Raw genomic sequence first — 23,692 nt, 5'->3', positions numbered from 1 at the left:
AGCTGGGAATACAGGCACGCACCACCACACCCGGCTAATTTTGTATTTTTAGTAGAGACGGGGTTTCACCATGTTGGCCAGGCTGGTCTAGAATTCCTGACCTCAGGTGATCCACCCACCTCGGCCTCCCAAAATGCTGGGATTACAGGTGTGAACCACTGCGCCGGGCCTATTGCCTCAACTTTTATCAAGAAAAGTCCGACAGTCCTAGATCTTGCCCATTTGGTTTTTGGTCTCAAAACTAAGTAAGAATATGACTTTTCATCATGGACACTGAGGGCAGTATAAGAGAGGTGCTCAAGAAATGATGTATTTACAACTGGGCAAAATCAAGTTCTGTTGTTCATAGAAAGTGTTCAGTAAGACATTAGGCCTAGTACCTTTAAGAAACTATTAAAAGTACTCTTTAGAATATTAGAAAGATTATAAGATAACAATATTTTGAAGAGCTTAAGGGATCAGTTAAAATTATTTTAGATACTCTGTTTGACAGCAAACAATGTGTCTCTAGAAAACGGAGATAAATAACAACTGGAAGCATAATTGCCATATAGCTATCCTTTAGAAGGATACCAGAGCTCAAAACATCATTCTAAACACCTTACTCTGTCTTGGCAAAATGGTTTTAGTGATAAGGAGTATTGGAGAAAAACTAATATATACTGGAAAAGATAATTTAGAAGTGGCCTGAGGAAATTCAGATGGAGACATCCAGAAGGCAGTTGGAAATACAGTTCTGAAACTTAAAAAGGGAAGTATGAGCTGTCATTATAGATTTGAGAGTGAAAATATGCTCATTCTTTAAGTACATCTTATGTGCCATGGACTAGGCAAAGCATTTTCTATTCATTATATCTTTTAGTCCTCAAAGGTAATTATGATCCCAGTACTGTTATTATCACTGTTTTTTAGAGGTGGAAACTGAGTTACAAGGGTAAAATTATATGTACAAGATCACATTGTAAATGGTGGGCTTAGGATTTAAACCCAGGCAATGCGATTCAACAACCTAGGCTCACAATTATGACTGCTTTCCAGCACACATGGGCACTTACTCTGTACACTTAGCCCTCAAAACTATTACAGATATTCAGCTTTCTCTGTTGTAGATAATGAGCATTAATATGACATTAAGGATTCTTTCTGGCTTTGGCTTTAATGGGAAAGAGTTAAAAAGTTACAATTTGATAATTATTGAGAAATTTATTAAATTGGTGTTTTCCTTCGATGACTGGATTTTGAAAACAAAAACATGGTTTTGATTTTTTTCTTTTTACCACAAATGTAATAACATGTTCAGAAAATCTCATTGTCATGATAAAATAACACATTTTACTGAGGTAATTATTATAATAACAGGCTATTTCACATTTTTTCCTCTCCACCCAAGTCATTTTGTTTTTAATGAGCCGACTTTTATCTGCTTAGCATCTGAGGCAGATGGCAGGACAGTTGCCTAACTGCTGTTGTTTTTTTTTTTTTTGGTTGGGGAGCGAGGTTAAGTCCTATGCAGAGAGAGAGAGAGAGAGATAAACCTCAGCAGAATAACTATCAGTAAACTACTGTCATCGTCTTGAACTATGTAAATATATAAATTATTTGATTTAGCTTGACACTCCAGTAGTAAAATTCTAAGAATATTGAGTAATGTTTTATATCCGTCTTAGGTAGTTAATGGAAAATCTAGTAAACAGAGCTTATTTTATTGGTGAAGAGGTACACAGCAGACTGAGCTTATTATGACAGAATTGTTTGTTTAGCATTTACTAAAAAATGGTACTACTTAGTGGCTTGAAGAGAATCAGTTAATTTTTAAGGTTTGCTTCCATCCCAAATAAGTGCACTAGAATGAAGGAAGAGTCCAGCTCAGGTCTTTTTCTTGCCAGAATATGGCAGACTAAGAGCAGAAGACTATGTAAGGCAGAGGTTTTCAGTAGGGGAACGGAGCCAACAGAATTACCCACTGGGATTTTTCAATTTTGTTTTCTAGATTTCCCCAATCTCCCCTTTGTGACCTAACCTGAAACAGGTTAGGAGTCACAGTCTCCAGGTGAGAAGTGGCCAGTGCCTCAGTTCTCATGCTTAGCTACTCATTAAAATAAACTAAGAAGCTTTTAAAAAATACTAGCATCCAGTATTTCTAAAATCAGAATCTCCAGAGTTGGGGATTGAGCAGTGATATTTGAAACAAACAAACAAAAAACAAGCAAACTAACAAAAAAAACTTGCCAACTAATTTTAATTTGTAGCCATGGTTGAACACCACAGGCTCACTTGTTTTAGTGCATTTAGGCTGCTATAACAAAAATCCTTAGCCTGGATACTTTATAAACAACAGGAATTTATTTCCCGTAGTTCTGAAGCCTGAAAAATGCAAGATGAACATGCCAGCTGATTCAAAGTGATGACAGCCTCTTTCTCAGAGATGGTGCCCTTTCACTCTGTCCTTGCATGGTGGAAGGGGAAAAAAAGTTTCCTTCCAGCCTCTTTTAAAAGAGCACTAATCTCATTTGTGGAGCCCTCATGACCTAATCTCATCCCAAAGGCCCCATCTCTTAATACCATCACATTGTGGATTAGATTTCAACATATGAATTCTGGAGGGACACAAACATCCAGGCTGCAGCAATAGTATAGGTTGAAAATCCTGATATTCTAACCTCCCCTTCCCCCAGCACACACTATTTCTTTAATTCGTGGTTGAGAACCTTCAACCTACATGATGATGAAGACATTCGTGAAAACCGAGTACCTCACTGCTGGGGACCAGAGCTAGGTCAGAGTCTCTCAACCTTGGCACCATTTAGGCTTGATAGTTCTTTGTTTCAGGGGAGGGGTCGTGCTGTGGATGGTGGGCTGTTTAGCCACACCTCTAGCTTCTACCCATTTAGATACCAGTTGTACCATTCTCCCCAGTTGTGACAATCATTAGATGTCTCCAGACATTGCCAAATGTTCTGTGGGAAGCAAAATCTCTCCTGATTGAGAACTGCAGACTTAGCCAATTAACTAAAGCAGGACCCAGTAAGTCAGTCTGGGCTAGGGGTGGATCTGGCTGGATAGAATATGAAATCCTTAAATGCAAACTGCAATGCATGAAGGTTTACGTGGGGCTTTACATTTTATCTGAAGAAGATGGGGAAGCATTTGGAATTTGTTCTGTTATTTATTGCTATGTAACAAAACACTATAAAATTTAGTGGCTTAGAACAGTGACAACATAAATTTTATTCACAAATCTGAAATTTGGCCAGGGTTGGGTGAAAGAGCTTGTCTTTTGTCTACTGGGGCGGCCCAAAAGCTGGGGGCTAGAATTATCTAAAGTCTCACTCACGTAGTGGTTAAAGGATGGCTGTCAGTGGAGATTTCAACTGGATCTATGACTGAAAGACCTATATGTGGCCTTTTCATTTGGCTGCTTGACTTTCTCACAGCATAGTGGCTGGTTTCCTAGGGCCAGCATCCCCAGGGAGCCAGGAGGAAGCCATATTGCATTTTATGAATTGGTCTTAGAAGTCACATAGTGTCACTTCTACTGTAGTCAAAAGTTCACCCCGGTCCAAGAAGAGGTAACGTAAATCCCATCATTTGGTGGAGAGATGTCAATGTCACCTTATTGGAAGAGCATATAGGATGGTATGTTCTGGTGCTGTCATCTTTGGAAAATACAATCTACCACAAAGTTGAAAAAGCAGATCACACAATTGCTTACCTGGGGTCTACAACAGTGTTATCCAGGATTGCTCAAAGGAACACCTGTGTCAATCAGCTGGGGTACATTCATTTGAAATGCCAATTTCTGGACCTTTCTTTCAAGGATTTTCATTTGGCAAGTCAGCCGTGGACATCTGGTGTTTGGTTTTTCAACAAGCCCTCAAAATAATTTTTATCCATGTTCAGAATATTTTTTCTTTATACTGATGCCTTAATCATTTACACATTTTCAGTACACATTTCCACATTTTCTTCCAGGAAACAAGGTGGTGATACAGAGATAGTTTTGAGTAATGCAGCTGTTTTGAAGAGCTACTTCAAATATTGCCTTTGGATTTGTAAAATGCACATATTACTTGTCAAAAGACACTTTGAAAGTAGTGTTGCTGATAGGGTTTCTGTGGACATTTGATCTGTTTTTGTTTCCATGCCATGTCAAAATGAAAAAAGAAAAGAGATAATATTATAGTCTGAGTCAAGAAATTTGAAATTATTTCTTGGGTCAAATTTTATATGCTTTTATGAGACACATAAATTCTACTTTTTAGGTCAAATTTTAGCATAAAATGCTTTTATGTTACATCTGAAAACTATACTTTGGGCATCAAATGAAAAGTCAACATTTATAATTATGTAGTTGAAGTTGTATCACAAGGAAGGATTCTTTATAGAAACTTAAAAATGATAATGTATATGTTAATGTGGATTCAGTTTTCAAGGGGCATTATGAAACTGTGGGAAATAACATGCTAGTGTAGGGAGATTTCCCTGACTTACGTGTTGCTGATTAAGCAGCTTCAATGGCCTAAACTATACTTGAGAAAGCAAAGTGTAAAAAGGCCTCTGTGCAATCAAAATAGAATGCAAAAATTCATACCCTTTACTTGGAGTCTTTTTCTATAAACTTGCATGAATTTCTGATAGCAGGATTCCCAGCTTACAGCCAAGGTAAAGCAGTGTGTTAGAATGAGTCAGAAGTTGATAACTACAGTCAGGCACAATAAGAACTATGGGAAACTGAGGCAACAAAATAAAAATGTAATGATTTCAAAGCATAATAAGAACACACTATTTCTTAAATGCATAAAAATTTTCTGACCATTTAAAAGAAACTTGTTTAAATTGTTTTTTTTGTGTGTGTGTGTTGAATGAATTGAAAAGTAGATATAATTACATATGCTGTTAATTTAAATACATAAAGGTGAAGAAACATACTTGAAAAAGTCTTTTTACCCTGTACTTATGTAGAAACGTGATGACAAGACAACAATTTTATTATAAAAGGAATGCATAGTAGGTCTCACGTAAAATAAAACAAGAAATAAACCTTTAGGTGGCGGCCAAGAGCTATGATTATAAATTCCTTAGCCTGTTTTTGTGAGAATTTGTGCTCTTGTTTGAAAGTGGTCATGTAAAACGGGCTATTTAAACCACAATAATTCAGTGCAAAGCAAACATAAGGGCAAAATTAGGCCTAGGAAGGAACTAGATTTGAATGTTAATATCATCAAATAATTAATCAAATTTTAATTTTGATATGATTTGACAGTTGGTGTCTTAATTATGATTAGTAGTTAGAGACCCAGTTCTGGGAAGATAATGGCATTGATATTGAGTTACAGGATTAATTATTCTTAGCACTGAAGTAATTATTTTAATCTTCACATAAATCATCTTTAAACAAAATGGTAGCTTTGTAAGAACTCAAAGAGTGTTATAAAGATGTCAAAACTGTGCAGATGCTTATTGTGCAATTGAAAGCTCCATTCAGTTGACACAGGCCCCAGAAGAAAGGTCAGTTATCTAACTCACTTTTGCAACATCTGGCAGAAACTATGACTTGTTGGAGTACCAGTGTGTTCTTCTTCTCCTTTTTTACTGCTCTCTGAAATGAAAGTTTATGATTATATCTGCCATGTGCCCCTTTCAGTTCTAGAAAAAAAGAAAAGGATAAAAGGTTTTTTAAAAGGCATTATGATTTTGTGATGACATGCACTCGTTTCAACTCCTTGTTTGTTCTTTTCATCAGCATGCATCAATCTAATCAAAAAGTTTTAGGCATCACTATTAGACATTGTCTTGGAGTAATATTTATGTAAAAATTTTCTCATTAACCATTAATTCTGTTAACATTTAGATTCATGATGCACTTTTTGATAAGGCTTTTTGGCAACATAGACAAAATTTGGTAGTTGCTTCTAATTAGTCAGGGCTTTTTTGATGAAGTGTTTCTAGTTGAATTCTTGTCACCTTAAGTAGTACACATTTAGCAATGGCTGTATACACATCCAGCACCATAGAAGAGTGAAAACAAAGTAAACGACAAACTCAGTACACAAGGAGTTGACAAGCTCTCTAGATGCAGCAAGAGAACAGAAACAAATTAAAATAATTCATTAAAAACCACACATTGGTGTTGAGTAATAAAAAAGAAGAAAAGAGAAAGTGTGGGTTGATAGTAATAAAGAAAAGCTCCATAGAGAAGATGAATAAACTAGTGAAGTTTCCCAATACACTAATGGGAAAGTAAAGATTTTAATTCTTCAGAAACTCTAGTTCCGTTATTTAATGTCAATATTCCAAAATTATACTTTCACAATATAGATGCCAGAGTAGCATGAAAAAAATCCTTTTCTAAATATTTTCCACCACATTAATCAATGAAGATGGTGACATCCTCTCTCAAAAAAAAGCCTACTTAGTATGTTGCTGGATTATATAGCAAGCTGCCCACAGAATTATCTAGAAATTATTTCTGTCCTCTAGTAATTTACAATACAAAATTGTCTAGGAAGAAAATTAAGCTAAAAACTTAGAAGGTTGTATCTATGGAATTATGTGATAGAAATGTAATATTTTCTATGTCGCCCTGAGTAGTTTTAAAACGATATTCCCAAGGCCAGGGATCAGGGGAGCCATCTCTAATCTTGACTCTTAGGGTATATATATGGTAATAAAATTGTGGTAAGGAGTCATTATTTCTGTGGGGGCATTTTCCTTCTCTGTGAAACCAAAGAGGAGAACCAGAAGATCTCTAAGTGTCCCCTCAACCCTAAAATGTTACATTTTATACTTTTACAGAGTAAAGCAAGACTTCATTCAACATGGTCAAAGCAGAAATTTTTTTTCCATCTGATGAGCAAACTCATGGCATAGTTTCAGTGGGAACTGCAAAATGAATCCCACTATATATGAAACCCCACACATAGGTTGAGAATGGCTCCCTAGCAGTGCTCAACCTACATGATTGTGTGTGTTGGCTCTATAATCATAGCAATAAAAAAAGAAGATACAGATAGTTTCTCTCAACTAAAATGTTGTATAATAGTGGTTAGTTTTTAAGTCAACTACACTGTCCCCCAGAAAACCTGGAGTCTTTAATCAAGGTAAAAACTTTTAAATGCAAAATCAGTAAACTAAGAAAAACTCAAAGAACTGATTTTCTTGTAGTTCAAATTTACCAAGTCTGTAAGTGCTATGAAACCAGTATATATTACGGTGCATCAATATTTTTTTCATAAACTTACAAGAGTGAAAACTTACTTATAAAAAATTCTAAAATAGTAGATGAGTGTGTCTTCTTAGTACTTAATAGATGTAATATGAATTAAAATTTAACTTCAAATATGCCAAAAGCATAAAGAGTCTGCCACTATGCAAAAGGACTCAGTACACACATATATAGCCATGAAGAATTCAGATATTAGAATTTGTATCTCTTTAGTTCAAAGCAATGCATTTAAATCTCAGTGGACCATTTACTTTCACATGCAATCTACTGTAGCACACTTTTGAAAATTAGATGAAAGTCAATAAAAGAAAGATGAACATCCAATTCCCAAAACTTAAAAAAAAATCAATTCAAAGTATATGCCTATTTGATGATAGGAGGTTAGAGAAAACCTCCGTATTGTGAAAGCTTTCATTATTTGATTTTTCATATGTAATAAGCAGTATAAAACGATGGACATGCCTCCTGTCTCCAATACCACACAAAAGTAAGTAAGAGAAAAAACCTTTCTGTTCCATCTCCCTGCAATAATTGCTTCAGAAACCATAATTAATCTTGGGATACACCATTATTCTGCATCTTGCTAGTGGACCATACAATGTGAGAAAGTTATTTTTATCTTGAGTAGCAACAATTCAGCAGGATAGACTTGCCAGTTAGAGTCCCACTCTTCACTACTTGATTGGGGTGAATGATGTCTGATGTAGACAAGTATAGGAGATGGCAGATCTCATTGATTTTATTCCCTGTGAACCTACAAATGGGACAGATATTTATTTATTTATTTATTTATTTTTAAAGGCAGTCTATTTAGAATGCTGTTTTCTAAGGCAACTTTTTTCACATTTTATTATATTAAAGAAATACTTAAAATCGCTTTAATCATAATCCTTTGCACGAAGTCAGTGGGACTGGGATTTAAACAACTAGTGCAAAATAATACACAGAAGAGTGAGAAAAGAATGTTATCCAAGAACAATACACTTTTTTTTAAAGTTGGAGCAAAATGCCGAACTTCTAACAGAGGGGTCGCAAAGAGAAGAAGAAAAGGTGGTCAGAATGAATATGAACTAAAGGTAAATAAGAAGAATGAAAGTCAGGACAATACAAAAATGGCTAAAGATTGAAGTGGGAAGAGTGTAATGCACAAAAGTGAAGCTGGAGAAAAAAATGATGAAATGTAGAACAGGAACAGCGGCACAGAATCGAAAAAAGGAGGTCAGAAAAGCACAACGAAGGCTGAAGAACAGCAAACAAAGAAGTAGTATCAAATGGAAAGGGAGCGACTGTCTAGATTATAAAGTGGGGGGAGAAAACATCAACATTTGGGAGGGAGGGAGTGAAGAGCCAGAGCCAGGGGGGAGCGCAGTCATTTTGCTTTGTCTTCTACAAGTGGAGTTTATGCCACTTGACTCGAGCTTGCAAATGGATGTGAATTATTTTACTGGCATTCAAAGTCCTGCTGTAACGTTGTTAGGAATTTGGCATGGTAGTGTCAGCCTTAACAAAGGCTATCAACTTTCCTCACGTTAAACCAAAGCAGCTGAATTTACATCCTTTTGCAGCTTTCAAGCTTTTTTCAAATGGCATAAACTGGCAATAGCTAGGCTTGAAAAATTCTGGGCATTAAACAAAGCAAAAGAATCTGCTTTTATTAAAGATAATCTTATAATCATTTGCTCACATTCTTATTACTTTATAGTTTTTTTAAGAAATCAAGTTTACTTAAATTTAGATGGTTTTATGAAAATTCCAAAAATTCTTGAAATATGGAAATACAGATTGCAACTACAAGGATCAAATTGCTAAGATAAACTATCAAATCACCATTAAAAAGGGCCCTTTGTCTAAGTAGTTACTTTTAAAATTGCTTTTGAGAAAAAAAAAAAGGTCTCCTTAAATTTGCAAATAATGACACCAAGAATGGTTTGTTACATAGCAGGTCAAAGTGAATCAGTAGTTTCTTAACTTTGAACTGGAACTAGAAACCTAGATATATTTTCTGTTCTTCTGTTTTCTCCTTATCCTCCTTAATAGCCTCTGAGCAAATTATCTACTGAGTGAAGTTTTTTATCTTCAAGTTCAGATCTGGTTAGGTGTTCACTTTTGTTTCTCCATGGGAACAAACACGTTACCATGGGAACTGGGTAGCGCAAACTATAAACAGTACCGAAAGCTTTTAGAAAGAACCACTCTTATAGCACAGTCTTAACTATACAATGCAAGTGCTAGCTGGCCATTCCAATACCTAGCATATTATGGCATCTCAAAAAGAATAACTTGATCCTGTGCCTTATCAAATGATGGAAAAATAAATAAGACAAAAGGAAACTATACTTTTTTCTCATTAGAGAAAATGCAAAAGTTTGTTTTCATTAAAAAAGTTAAAACCCACAAAACATATTAATTGTGATTATTTGCATTGACTTAAAAGATACAGTTAAGTTTCTTTATATGATGAGTGCTTTTTGCACACTGACATTATCTTACATACCATATCTGCTTTGACATATGCTGGGTCTTAAGTCAGGGAAAAAGAAGTAAGAAAGAACAAAGGGGTTAGCACTAAGGGTCTAAAAGTCGGGTGAGTCACCAGCATTCCAAATCATTATATCCCAGGGTAGTGGAACTATGTTTCTGGGCCAGGAATGATTTATCAGGGGTTGGAATCTGGTGGGGAGGGAATGACAATAGGAATTGCAGGCAATGTTAGGGCTTTAGTGCTAGGCAAGAGAAAGATAGGGCCCATTCAGTTAGAAGCAAAGCTCCAGCCAGTGTCTAGGGAACGGAGTGTGAAGTTTAAGGCCAAATACTAGTCATGAGGCAGGGCCCCTGTTCAACAAGTGATTGTTTTAGCTTAGGGTGTGGAGTGGAGGATGCCTACAAGGACAGGCACCCGAAAGTGAAGTTTAGGTAACAGCATTGTTGGATAGCTACAGCTTGCTGACACCCCACAGGGGCTCTGCATACTGGGCCCTGGAATACATGGTTTATTCCAGACTCGAGTTAATGATTGTGGCTAGAGCTTTTAATATATTGCCTGGTTTCATTAACATCATTAACATTGACTCTGCGGATAGGTGATGCTGGCAGCAACTGAAAACAGAAAGATGTGATTTGCTAAAGATCAACCCGCAATAAGACCTCCACATTTAATGTTTAACATTGGTACACTTGTAGATAGAAAGAAGCATTTGCAATTCATTGGCAAAGGAAGAATGCTCATGCAGGCCGCACTTTTGGTTCCATGTTCTGAAAAGTATGCTATCATGGCAATTATTGCGTGTTACCTTTAGGTGAGAAAATGTCTGATGTGACATCAGTCTCTTTGATAAAAGCAATGAAATAAACTTCAATAAAAGAGTTAACATTTTTTTAAAAATGTTCTTAGGTGCCATCTCCTTACCTTGTATTTTTTAGAGTCCTTCAGTGGCTGTCTGGCAGAGGCTCAAAGCTATTGCAGGGAAACAATTTGAACTGAACTGTGTGGTTCATGAAGTTTGAGATCAACAGACTGGCAACTCTTCAGCTTTCAGAAATAATGTGGTCATGCTGTGTGTGTCTCATTGCACTTCTGGGTTATGGTTTATTTAGTTTTATGGAACAAAATACGTTTCCATGTAAAATAGCATTTTCACCTATAAATTAGGAGCAAATAAAACAAAATTAATTTTGATGTAAAAATTTAGTCTCCCCTGTAACCCACATGTAAATTCCCCATGTTATAATTAGAGAAATGCTCTTACTAATATAAGACAAAAGATATGAAAATAAAAAGGCAATTGCCATTTTAAAAGGAAGTAGAAATTCAAAAGAGGAAGGTGTGAAGTTTAACAAAACATTGGAATTAAAAATGATACCGACAAACCAAGAAAGAAGGAAAGTAAGCTGATATTTTTATTTTATTTTTACACTATAGAATTTAATGCAATGTGTAATGTCCCTCTTATGATTTGGAAGTTGAAACAAAACTAAAGCAATGTGTTAGAGTCTCTCCTCGTGACCCTGTTCACAGCAGTCAGGTAACTTAGTTCCCCTTTCTTTTTTTTTTTTTTGAGACGGAGTCTCCCTGTCTCCCAGGTTGGAGTGCAGTGGCGCGATCTCGGCTCACTGCAAGCTCCGCCTCCCGGGTTCACGCCATTCTCCTGCCTCAGCCTCTCCGAGTAGCTGGGACTACAGGCGCCCGCCACCAAGCCCGGCTAACTTTTTTTTGTATTTTTAGTAGAGACGGGGTTTCACCGTGTTAGCCAGGATGGTCTCGATCTTCTGACCTCGTGATCCGCCCGCCTCGGCCTCCCAAAGTGCTGGGATGACAGGGGTGAGCCACCGTGCCCGGCCTAGTTCCCCCTTTCTAAGCACATTTAAACGTAAGTTACTTAAACATAAAGATTGCTCTTCAGAGTTATTTAAACGTAAGGATTGATCTTAAGAAAATACCACCTCAGTGGTAGATGGGTACTTATCTGACAAAATACATTGTTTTATTACTTCACTGTATTAACTTGTGAGTAAAGAGTATGTTTGCCATTTCTAATGTGGGAGGCACAATTCTGGGGCTGACCTCAGCACTCGGAGTACAAAACAGAACACAGCATAGTGGGTGAGAGTGATAGTTCAATGAATAATGACAATATAGTGCATTAAAAGTAGCTATGAAATGCTGTGAAAGATAAACAATGCTGGACACTAAATAAAATGGTAAGAATTAATGTATATAATTACAATAGGGAAAAGAGTGCAACGTGAACTAAGCTCAACATTGACCTGTACAGAGGTGATTAGGTATTTTAATGGGAGAATGAAGGAGCAGGGAGAAGGTGAGTTGGGACTCCATAGTTTTTCAGGAAAATGAAAAATTGCAAAAATCCAGAAAAGAGGTTAGTCCACGTGAAACTCGTCTAGCTTTGTTCACTGGTGTTTATTGAAGTTCGGCTCCTCCCCTCCCACAGAGACTGGAAAACGGGATCCTGGTCTTCAGGTGTTGGCTGGGAAAACAGGAAATTCTTTATCAGGCTTGGACTTTAAGTGGGGGGTAGGCTCATCCTAAGTAAACGATGTTGAGCTGTTAGAAACTGTCTTAGTGTTTGTTCAACCTAGAAAGGTAAGCTTGAGGCCTAGTCAACAAGAGAACTCTGAAGAGCCTGACTAGCGTTTTCTTGGCCTTTGCTCATACTAAGGAGAAAGGTGCCTGGGTGGGGTCTCTGAAAACTTCACATCAAGAACCTCTTCAGAGGCCTAATAGGTTTCTCAGTAGACACAATGGAGAATGCCTAGGGCCAAATGATACGTCCTTTAGCAGGAATAGAGTTGTAAACATGGCTTGTGGAGTGGCAGGAAATCAGATCAAAAGGGAATTGGGAGTAAGATCATAGCAGACTACTGAGTTTGAATTGTATATCATAGTCTAGTGCTTCCCAAAGTGTGGGACTCATTTACAAATAACATTTTGGTTGTATGAGGATGAAGCATGAAATCATATTATCACATGATTTAAAAAAATTTTCAATTATCTGTTACCCCCTCTAACTTCAGGAAAAAGGCTTAGGTTGATGCTAAGCTGTGTCTTAAATGCTATTTTTTTTTTTTTTTTTTGAGATGGAGTTTCGCTCTTGTTGCCCAGGCTGGAGTGCAGTGGTGCAATCTCAGCTCACTGCAAACTCCACCCCCCGGGTTCAAGCGATTCTCCTGCCTTGGACTCCCGAGCAGCTGGGATTACAGGCACCCACCACCACGCCTGGCTAAGTTTTTGTATTTTTAGTAGAGACGGGGTTTTGCCATGTTTGGCAGGCTGGTCTCCAGCTCCTGACCTCAGGTGATCCACTCTCCTCAGCTTCCCAAAGTGCTGGGATTACAGGTGTGAGCCACTGCGCCTGGCGTTAAATGGTATTTTCCAATCAGCCTTTCTAACAAAGAGAAAATGAATTTCTGCCAACATTTAATGATGTAGTTTCATTTTCATTAATTAAAAAAATAGATTTCTTTTATAGAACTAATAGTCATTTTCCCTTTTAGTAAGTAATATGAAGTTTTCTTTCCAAATATATTTACTTAAGTAAAACACACTGAGTCTGTTTAAAGACAAAGATTACATGTGATGGCAGGAGAAAGAGTTAGGATGACTCCCTTCTTTCTAGGTTGCTCCAAGAGGGGAGTGGTGGTGTCATTAACTAAGACAGGAATTACGGAAAAAAAGCCAGAACAAAAGAAAAGAAAAGAAAAACCAAGAATAAGAAATGCCTTGCCTATTATTACTGGATGTGCAACAAAGTTCATTTAAACCAAGGTCCCATAACTTCAATGACATACCCAACACACCCTCACATTCTCTCTGATGTAGCCAATAAAAGCATGCCATAAAACAACCTCATCATTTCTACAACCTGCCTTCTCACAGCCTGCCATCACCCTCAAAATGCTGGGTGATTTTTTGTTCTGCCAGGCATTTACCCTAGGTTACATCCTCGGTTCTTAGGCAATTTGGTCTTGACCTTAAACTTAGAGCTTTCTTTGGTCTTTATTTTACTGCTTTCACTTCAGGGCACGACTGAAATGCTGTATTCAGCCAAGCTTTTGGACCCTTGGGTCAAAGATCCTGGCACCCATGCTCTTCCAGTAACAGGCAGGCTTGTGTATGTGCTTTCTCTCTCTCTCTCTTTCTCCCTCTCCCCCTCATTCCCCCTCTCTCTCTGAGAGGATAATCCGCCCTTTGCATGGGGGATTATTAGTGTGTCCTTGAAATATATTGCTTTTTATGTATCATGCATTAAGATATCAGATGTCAGGAATGCAAAGATTTTTTTCTTCTTTGGATATCAGCCAGTCATTCTTTTTGGAGTAATTTAAAGCAAATCCCTCTTTTGGAGCAAGACCTTCAACTTTTGTTTTTTCTTTTTGAAGCAGATCTCTTTGCCTTTTGAACTTCTTTCTGAGGCTCATATCTGAAGCTATTATCTCTCTCTTCTGAGATGATGTACCTTATATAAAAATGTATGCTGTGGGCCGGGCGTGGTGGCTCACGCCTGTAATCCTAGCACTTTGGGAGGCCAAGGCTAGTGGATCACCTGAGGTCAGGAGTTTGAGACCAGCCTGACCAACATGGTGAAACCCCGTCTCCGCTAAAAGTACAAAAAACTAGCTGGTCGTGGTGGCAGGCGCCTGTAATCCCAGCTGCTCGGCAGGGTGAGGCAGGAGAATCGCTTGAACCTGGGGATCTGAGGATGCAGTGAGCCCAGATCGCACCACTTCACTCCAGCCTGGGTGAAAGAGTGAAACTCCGTCTTAAAAAACATATATATATATAGTGTATTGGACATTAGCTCCTTGAAAATGGCTTTTTCCTGCTGAATGTTCATGGTGAGGTCAGTCTGAATTTTAATAATTTCAATTGACCCCTTCAAATTGAGTCTTAAATTGTCTAAATTTTTAAGTACAAAATTAGTTTAGTCGTATTTTATTAATCATACCTTATTTGTAATCAAATAAAGTACACCATTATTTCTTTTCAACAATTTTAAAAATTTTGTGGAATTTGGAGTTATGGTGTTGTAACAGATGCACATTTTTAAATAGTAAAGTTTAAAATTTTTATATAAAACTTATATGTGTAATTAAACCCAAGAATAGATGTTCCTTTCTGTTAATAGTCTATTTTTCAGTTGTGGGTTTACTTTGAATGAAATTTTGACAGAGATACTTGAGAATGAAAGATCTGAAAATGAATTACATTTATAAAAGTACACAAGTTCATACTTCCTATATTACATATAAAAAGATATTTTTGTCATGGGATATTTTATGTTAGATTTAAGACTTCCATTTTTTAAAAAAGATGAGTCATTTCCTCTGTCTGGGAGATGACTGTGAGTGGCAAAAGTCTGGGTACATATGTTAAGGTCACAGAACTTTGTTAAGAGCACAGAATCCACGTTCAGTTTCAAATTTCATCTTGACTTTGAAATAAAGCAATGGTGTTAGATAAAGAAATGAAGGAATGATTTGACTAAGGTAGACCTTTAACTGTATCCCCGGTTACTATCTCCTGTAGAAATAGGTGATATCCTAAGCCTTGGACTTTGAAATTTTCCTTCTTAGGTCTATAATGAACCTCAATTCTTACTAAGACAAACACTTCTTGCTTAACTTTTGATTAACTTGCACATGCAAGGACATGAATTTATATTGAAGAGTGATGTCATAGCTGTAACAAAAGGGATTAAAAAAAAAGTAGGCATTTATGCCAGTCTTTTTTTTTTTTTTTTTTTTTAATGGAGTCTCACTCTGTTGCCCAGGCTGGGGTGCAGTGGTGTGATCTCGGCTCACTGTAACCTCCACCTCCCGGGTTCAAGCAATTCTCCTGCCTCAACCTCCTGAGTAGCTAGGACTACAGGTGTGTGCCACCACAACTGGCTATTTTTTTATTTTTAGTAGAGATGAGGTTTCACCATGTTGGCCAGGCTGGTCTCGAACTCCTGACCTCAGGTGATACGCCTGCCTCGGCCTCCCAAAGTGCTGGGATTACAGGCGTGAGCCACCACACCCGGCCTATGCTAGTCTTTAGCTCAGAATTTTAGCAGAGTAAAAGTGGACTCTACTACCTTACTTAATAGCTGTTACTCAGTCTCTTTCAGCCTTAGGATTCACCTGTGTAAAACAGAGATGATAAAACTTTATTTATTTGTTGTGAAAACTAAATTAAAAAGCTTATTAAATGTGGTAATATTTGTAAAATGCCTAGGAGGTCATTTAGCATATAGTTATTGTTTGTTCCTGAGTCCCTCAACTCATTCCTTCATCTTTTCTTCCTTGGAAGACAAAGAGTATATTCTTCCCCTCAATGTAATCCATTTCCGGATGAAAGATGATGTATTTGCTCTATGAAGATGAGTAATAGGTAATAACGAATAGTGATGGATAATGGCAAATACCAAAGAGATTGTGATCTGGGCAAAATATCTCATTAAGCAAGGTTGCTTTCTGCATTCACATTTATTACACGCATAATGAGATACAGCAGTTTTATTTGCATAGTAGATGGAGAACAGAATTTATTTAGAAAGCTCTCGATAAACTTCTTAAGTGAAGTAAGTGCTTGCAGGTATAGTGTTGGCCTCACCAGGGGTTCAGTACTTGTTGTGTGTGTGTGTGCCATTCAGATGAGATTGTTCGTACACATGGGAACAGAGGAAGACAAAATTAGGAGATGAGAGGGCTGAGAATGGGTACAAGGAAGAGGCCACAGGACTCAGAAGAAAGCTATTGATATAGTTTGGATGTTTTGTCCTCTCCAAGTCTCATGTTAAAATGTAATCTCCAATGTTGGAGGTGGGGCTTGGGGGGAGGTGTGTGGGTGGGTCATAGGGGTGGATCCCTCATAAATAGCTTGGTGCCTTCCTCACAATAATGAGTGAGTTCTCACTGAGTTCCCATGAGATTTGGTTGTTTAAAAGAGCCTGGCACCTCCTCCCTTTCTCTTTTGCTCCCTCTCCTCCCACATGGCACACTGGCTCCCCTTTGCCTTCTGCCATGACTGGAGGTTTCCTGCACCTCTCACCAGAATCAAATCCTGGTACTACACTTCCTGTACAGCCTGCAGAACTGTGAGCTAAATACACCTCTGTTCTTTATAACACCCTACCTCAGGTATTCCTTTATAGCATAGCAAGGCAGATGGACTAACACGGCTGTTCCATGGATAACGTTAATTTCCCGTGATCACTGAAGTTACAAGACTGACAGAATGTTTGTTGTAAGTTTTTGTGGATACCAGCAAAGTTACAGTTTCATGTCTAAATGCATGCCAGTCTAACAGATGGCACAGAGCTAAGAAAGGAAGCAATGGGGGACCCCACAAGCAAACCCTCAGACATTTACAGACCTCACAGAGAGGATTTGGAGTATCCAATTCAAACTGATGGTTTGAGTGACATTCATGTATATCTCTGAGGGTGAAGGTCTCTGGTGACATTTGCTTTACATATATGGCCACATGGCACATTATGTAGAGTTTATGTTTCTTCCATGTATGACAGTTATCAATGTAACATCCTCACTAGAATAATTTTGAAATCGAAATCTTTAGTATTTAAATTTTTCATAGTAAATAACTTTCTCATACATTAAATAAATAAAGCAAAATTATTTAATAAAGTTCTAACTCTGAGTTATGTTATAGGTCAAATTGTATTTACCTATTGTGATAACAGTGGAGATTCCACCCTGGTCCCTTGTTACCCACATTTTAACAATATTTATTTTTTGGTGTAATCATAAAAAGTCAGTTCTATATACTGACATATCTTGGCTCACAAGAGATTTTTCAAGACTCACATATATACCTGTAAAAACAAAGATATTCAAATGACTAATAAACCTGTTAAATGCAAAAAATAAATATGGGGGCGGAATGAGAAAACACTGTGGCCGAAGGTGACTTTTGGAAAAAAACAATGAAATGGTTGACTTTTGATGTTGTGGCTGATGGTAATTGATTTGATATGTCATTAAAGATATTTGACTATTTTTTAAAGAAAAGTGCATTTTATATAATATTTAAATCAATCAAAAGAACCCTAGAGGTGTTGAATTCTTACTCTGAATCTTAACAGTTCCGCGTGGCAACAGCAAAATTTTTAACCTTAAGGAAAATGCAGAAAATGGTACCTTTTCATTCTCACTGCCACCAACCCAGTCCAGGCTGGGAATGTTTGCATTTCTCTGAGCACCTACAACTGTTCTGTTTGTGATATTTCTCCCCTCCAACGTATTTTCTACAACTCTGTGAATGATGTTTGTAAAATTGTGCACTCCATTGCTATCAGATTTAACACAAAACTCCTCATCAGGTTTACAAGGCCCCTTGCTCACCAGTCTCCTTCGTTTACCCTTACAGACGTATTTGCAGTGCATCACACCTGTGCTGTGGATGTGTCTCACCTTTAGGCTTTTATGTTAGCTGTCTGAACCTTTCTTCTCCATCTTGCCATCCCTTCCCTGCCTTTTTTTAGTCCCAGTTTATAAATCCCTTCAAGAAACTGCTGTAAATCCTCAAGAGACTTAATAATGGCTTACCTTTATTTAGCAGTATAGAGGGACTAGAGATGTCTTAATTGAGGAGGGGACATGTAAATCTTGAAAGACTGGAAGGACAGGCTGCTGAAGCACAGAAACGGGGTTCAGGCAGGAGAAATGACCATAAGGAGGAAGTGTGAAAGGAAAGGGGAATCAACAGATAACAGTTGGTAGAGTGTATGACATTAGAAAGGGGCTGAGGGTGAGAACTGTTGAGAATAATGAATGTCAGACTGTGATGAATGCAGAGGTTTTAGTGCCTAGTCAGGAAGTTACAACATATATGGGCCATAGAGCATCATTAACAAAAATTTGAAATTTGCATCATATGGGGCAACATGGTGAGCCCTGTTTTGGAAAGAGGGATGGATGTGTGTGTGTATAAATATATATATATGTGTGTGTTTGTGTATATATACATACAAGTGTGTATATATGTATACATGTATGTATATATACATATATACATGTATATATAAACTATATATGTGTATGTGCATGTGTGTATATATACACACGTGTGTGTGTGTGTGTGTGTATAAAAGAAGCTCAGAACAGTGGCTGATAGACAAGGTTTTGAGTTGGGCCGTGAGTTGGAACATATGGAGAGAATGGGAGAGAAAAAAAAAATCAGTTACAGTCTTAAAAGTGAGATAACAAAATAACAATATATGGCAATATAGAAAATAATCATATGAAAAGTACTGGTGACAAGTGCTTATAGGATTTTAAGCAAATGTATATATTTTCCATGATAGTATATTTGTTCAGGTTCTGGCTGGAAACAGCATTCATCTCAAATTGTTCAAAGGAAGAGATATTGATGCAGTGGTTCTCACTCTTGGCTGTACATTGGAAATGCTTGGGGGGCTTTGAAAAATATACATGCCTGTGTTCTACCCTCAGAGGTTCTGCATTAGTTGGTCTGGTTTGTGGCCTGGCTGTTGGGATTTCTTAAAAGCTTCCCAGCTGATTCTAATATGCAGCTTGAGTTGAGAAACCAGGCTCAACCTCTGAGTTGAAAATGAAAGTACTGCTTTCAGAAGTATGGGCAGTGCTAGGAATTAAAGGATGGTAAGACACAAGAGACTAGCTACAGGGGGAAATAATACTACCCTTATGATCAAAGAACAAGAGACACTAGATTGACTTAGTGAAAGCTGGACCAGAGGAGAAGGGGCTATTTTACCTAAGCTATAGTATGAGAGTGGGGTTTGCTTCTATTTCCTGACTTTCAGAGCTGAAGCAGGATGTATGAGGGTTCTCCGGAGAAATAGACCTAATAGAATATGTGTGTGCGCGTGTGTGTGTGTGTGTGTGTGTGTGTGTGTGAATTTTTTAAGAAATTTGCTCATGCGATGATGGAGGCTGGCAAGTTCAAAATCTGCACAGTGGCCCGCAGGCTGGAGACCTAGGAAGAGCTGATGCTGTAGTTCATGTCTGAAATGTGAAGGCAATTTGTTGCCAGTATTCCCTCCCGCTCTGGGGCAAGTCAGTCTTTTACTCTTCTCAGGCTTTATACTGATTCGATGAAAACCACTCATATTATGGAGGACAATCTGTTTCACTCAAAGTTCAGCAATGTAAATGTTAAATCTCATCTGAAAACATCGTCATAGGAGCATCCAGAATAATCTTTGACGACGTATCTGGGCAGTGCGGCCCAGCAAAGTTGACATGAAATTAATTGTCACATAAGGAGAGAGAGAAGAAGTAATAGTCCAGCTTCTTTTTCTTCTCTCTTCCTTTCCTTTGGCTTCCCAGGACAGAACTGAATGAAGAATGAGTACAGGATCTGAGGGGCAAATTGAAGATGTCCTGCACATACTTCTAACTCATTTATCACAGGCTTGATTATTATTTTGAAAATGCCTTTTCTTTTGTTAAAAGTCTTGTTTGGTTAGGTTGAGCAATATTATGACAGACTCTTGAATTTATTTTTTAAAATTATGCTAAAGACCTAGTGGTTTCTAATGATCTTTGCTGGGATGGTTTCTCTTTAGACTAGAAAAACATAACAATGTTTGTGGCCGGGCGCGGTGGCTCACGCTTGTAATCCCAGCACTTTGGGAGGCCGAGGCGGGTGGATCACGAGGTCAGGAGATCAAGACCACGGTGAAACCCCGTCTCTACTAAAAATACAAAAAATTAGCCGGGCATGGTGGCGGGCGCCTGTAGTCCCAGCTACTCGGAGAGGCTGAGGCAGGAGAATGGCGTGAACCCGGGAGGCGGAGCTTGCAGTGAGCCAAGATCGCGCCACTGCACTCCAGCCTGGGTGACAGCACGAGACTCCGTCTCAAAAAAAAAAAAAAAAAAAAAAAGTTTGTGTCACCAATGCAAATGCAGTTTTTACTAATCAATAAGAGCACTGCTAAAATTTATTTTCAGCTTAAAAGAAAATACTATTCTATTTAATTTTATATTAGATGGTCACCAGGAAGCCATGGTGACCATGAAGGCCTCCTGCTGTTTCTTAACTTCTAGCCCTTGCCAGTTGACTCCAGGCTTCAGGGGAATGAACAGTTGTTACAGTTAGCAACAGGCAGTATAGTAAGTATGACTAAATGTGGGGATTCTATTTTGACCACTTATCCCTCAGTGGGACCTGTGGGAATCCTATAGATGCTCATAAGAAACCCGTGGTTGATTAGTGGGATTGTGAGGAATGCTTGCTTCCATCTCTTTCCCCACAGGAGTTAGCTGAAATTCCCCAGTAGCCTCATAACACAAAGGTAGCCCCTTTCAATTCTAACAGGGAAGAAATAGGGATTTTCCAGGGGAAAGAAGAATCCCCTGTCTCTTCTACACCATTGTTCAAAATCATAAACAAAGAGACAAAATTACTCAGGTTAGGACATGTATTTTGTACTTTACACCAGAACACATACCCTGCCATTTCAGAAACTACATCCAGGTAGTCCATTTTCATCAGTTTTGTGCATTAATTTCATTCTTACCGAACAGATTATGGCACTTTAAAAATGTTCTTTAGAAAGATTTCTTTTTCATAGGTGTCTCTGGTAATATTTGCTTCTTGCTTTTCACGTTTTGCCACTTCTCCCAACTTCAAAATCTAAACTGGGAGAGCAAATACTTTGGTTAGCACAGACAGTGTTGCCAGACAGGGAAAATCATTTCTGCCAGTGGAAATTTATGAAACCCATAGGGGAAGCACACTCCTATTATGTTTGAGATGGAGAGTCATCAAAGGGAATAATCTATAGGAAAGAATATAGGAAATGAAAATTGTTAGCAATCTTCAATATCAATTCATCGGCGTATATATTAGGGCATATTTTGGTACCACTGGAAAAAAAAGACTTAAAGTTGCATAAATGTATGCAGCAAACAGTAGGACAATGGTCTTACATAATATTTTATCTACACTTTAAAAAGTATTTTGTGAAAATTTTATTCTCATCCTAGAGTCTTTGTATTTTTTATGGGTATAAGAAGCTATTGATGACCCTTACAAAGGCTTATTTGGGCATGAGAGGATTCTGGAAAGATGGCAGAATAGAAAGCACCAGGCATCCATCTCCCCAGCCAGGCATCTACAGTGGCAGAATCTGTTCGATGTAACTGTTTTGGAAATCTGGAGTCTATTGAAGGTTTGCAACTTCCAGGAGAAGACATGGATGGTAAATTATGGTTAACTTCAGTCAATGTCAGCTTTTAGCTTGACAGCAGCCACCCACCCCATACCCCCAGATTTGTGGCGGGCAGCTGTGCATGTGTTCTTGGAGCAGCTTACACAGGACTTGCAGGAGCCAAGGTGGGCAATAAGGATCCTATCCTCCAATACTGGAGATCTGTGTTCTAATCACTGATAGCTGCTTCTGATTATGGAAGTACAAACACCAGAGATGGGCATCTGTTACTGTGGTACTTCCCTGAATTGTTGGAAGCCTTTTTCCCTCCAGATGAGGTAACCTCCAGGAGATTTAAAGGGTCAGTGTCCCATTCCCCATTCATTTTTCTCTTTTTTCCCTTTTGAGAGCCAGAAAAACTAGGATATTCAAAAGCAATTGCATATATATGGAAAATTAGAAAGTCACCATAATGCTAGGGACAGGTGGAGGCTCAGAAAAGACCTTGTTTACACATCAGGCTTATCCTCAGCACAGTAACAGCCTACAACAATGAAATCAAAACAAAACAAAACAAAACAAAAATGCCTAAGAAACTCTGAGGAAGGGAAATAATCTGATTTCCAGAATTACCACACTACTAGATTTAAATGTCCAGTTTAAAAAAATCATAAGACAAACTAAGAAACAGGAAAGTATGTTTCATTCAGAGGAAAACATAAGCCAACAGAACTGATGGCAGCTCTACCATACAAAAACTTTTTAAAAACAGTTCTCTTAAAGATGCTCAAATAACTAAAGAAAAACGGAAAAGCCAAGAAAGTTGATGTATGAGCAAAGTGGAAATATAAAGTGAAAAGAAATCTAAAAAGAAACTAAAAAGAAAGTCTGAAGCTAAAAAGTACAGTACAACAGTCCCCTAGTTATCTGTAGCTTTCTTTTCCAGTTTCAATTACCTTTGATCAACCATGGTCCAAAAATATTAAATGGAAAATTCCAAAAATAAAAACTTACAAGTTTTAAATTGCATGCTGTTCTGAGTATGTTGGTGAAATCTTTCATTGTCCTACTCCATTCTGCCCAGGATATAAATCATACCTTTGTCTAGTGTATCCACACTATACTCTACCTGCCGTGAGTCACTTAGTAGCCATCTCTGTTATCAGATTGATCATTGATGTATCACAATGCTTGTGTTCAAGTAACCCTTATCTTACTTAATAATGGACCCAAAGTGCAAGAGTAGTGATGTTGGCAATTCAGATATACCAGAGAGAAACTGTGAAGTGCTTTCTTTAAGTGCAAAGTTGAAAGTTCTTGGCTTAATTAAGAAAGAAAAAAATTGTATGCTGAGGTTGCTAAGATCTGTTATAAGAATGGATCTTCTAATTATGAAGAAGAAAAAAAAATTGTACTGGGTTTGCTGTTGCACCTCAAACTGCAAAAATTGTGGTCACAATGCATTACAATCATTTAGTTATGATGAAAAATGCATGAAATTTGTGGATGAAAGACATGAACAGAAATGTGTTCTGATTGATGGCAATCGGGTTTGGTACTATCTTCAGTTTCAGGCATCCACTGCCTGAAACATCTCCCATGGAAAATATAGGACCACTGCAACTCAGATGAAAAGTTTTCTAGAGAGATTCCAAAGAAGATTTGAGAAATCAGAAGAAGTAATTGGTAAACATGAAGATGGGATCATTGAAATTACTGAATCTGAAGAACAGAAATTTAAAAAGTAAACAAAGTACTAAGGAACCTGTGGTATACTATCAACCGGACCAGCATACACATCTTGGATATT

General features: G+C 37.8%; 1 long non-coding RNA gene across 1 annotated transcript; it reads right to left on the bottom strand.

Moving 5' to 3' along the window:
- Window positions 1-4,970: 4,970 nt before the first annotated feature.
- LOC105740443 lies at window positions 4,971-22,948 on the bottom strand. The gene is made up of 5 exons (XR_001116490.2): window positions 22,897-22,948; window positions 21,250-21,365; window positions 15,820-15,865; window positions 10,632-10,863; window positions 4,971-5,646 (listed from the first exon to the last, which is right to left on the bottom strand). It is a non-coding gene; the product is annotated as an uncharacterized LOC105740443 (long non-coding RNA).
- Between the last annotated feature and the right edge of the window lie 744 nt (window positions 22,949-23,692).

Source organism: Nomascus leucogenys, chromosome 11 (genome assembly GCF_006542625.1).
Source record: "Nomascus leucogenys isolate Asia chromosome 11, Asia_NLE_v1, whole genome shotgun sequence".
Lineage (NCBI taxonomy): Eukaryota > Metazoa > Chordata > Mammalia > Primates > Hylobatidae > Nomascus > Nomascus leucogenys.
This window is presented reverse-complemented; position numbering and strand designations above follow the sequence as displayed.